Genomic DNA, 1,219 nt, shown 5'->3' with positions numbered 1-1,219 from the left:
TTTTTTTTTTTTTTTTTTTGTTTTTGTTTCTTCCCCTCATAATTTTTCCTTCGGTTAGTCGAGGACTGGGTTTTGAAATGGGCTAAACTGGCATCAGTGTTTTTTAAATCCATGAAATGTCCTTTAATTCTTAGCATTGAAAAGAGGGCTAACTGGTCCTGTCAAAAAAATAAAAAAATTAAAAATATGTAAATTGTAATAATATAGTAAATATTGTATTATTACTATAGCAAGTTTAGTTAAGTAACTAACACTATCTTTAATTTTTTACAGAGATCTTTGATGAAATAATTTATTACAATGACTCACAAAAACTCTTGTTTTCAAAGTGACTTAGGGAAAACTGTTAAAGAATGTGAAAAAATACTAAAATCATGCTCTATTAAGAATAAATTTAAAGATGCAAGAAGTGAGTCTGACTTTCTGGGGGCTAGGCATTTGGTAATAAAATTAATCTAAATACATGGGTACAATGAATTTTAAAATACTGATAAAATTTCCCCTCCTTCCATAAATAAGAAGTCTTTTCCTTTTTACCTGGATTGCAGATCAATAGCTATGTATTTTGTAAAATTGCTATGGTACAGACATAAACTCTGCGATAATTTCTTCTTGTTTTTCTTGATGTCCAGATTATATTGTCTAATACGAGAGCAACACTGTCATGGTTCACCACTTAAAATTGTTTAGAAAGGAGATAAAGCTAGAATACTTGCAGAAAAAAAGGTTTTATACTCTTGGGTCATGTATCTGTAATATTTGAGTTGTATGCGGTCTCCAAATATATAGGTATTTTTTTACATAGTGAACGTTCAATATTTCATAACAAAGACTAAATTTGTACATGGAATTTGAGTCTTTGTGTATCTAATGATCTTCTGGTTTTTTTTAATCTTTGTATTTCTCAAAGGGATTGACAGCAAAACAAGAGACCCAAGAAGATGCATTTAAATGAGATTATGAATATTTGGGGTATTATCAGGGGTGACATTAAAGATCTGATCCTGTATCCACTGAAATTAATTATAAAAACTCTCACTGAGAGAAGACAAAGGCTCAGAATAAGTTCATAAAAGCAAAACCTGCTAAATTGTAATTTTAGGCCAGCATGAGATGTCCCTTGAAGACAATGGATGAATATCAATGATCCTTCATATGATCCAGAAATATAAGTGCTGAAAAATTTTCTGAAAGATATACTTGAAACAGCAGCCTGGTT

Source organism: Gavialis gangeticus, unplaced genomic scaffold, assembly GCF_001723915.1.
Source record: "Gavialis gangeticus isolate Ggan-Ray unplaced genomic scaffold, GavGan_comp1, whole genome shotgun sequence".
Lineage (NCBI taxonomy): Eukaryota > Metazoa > Chordata > Crocodylia > Gavialidae > Gavialis > Gavialis gangeticus.
The sequence above is the reverse complement of the archived record's forward strand: the minus strand, read 5'-3'. Positions refer to the sequence as shown.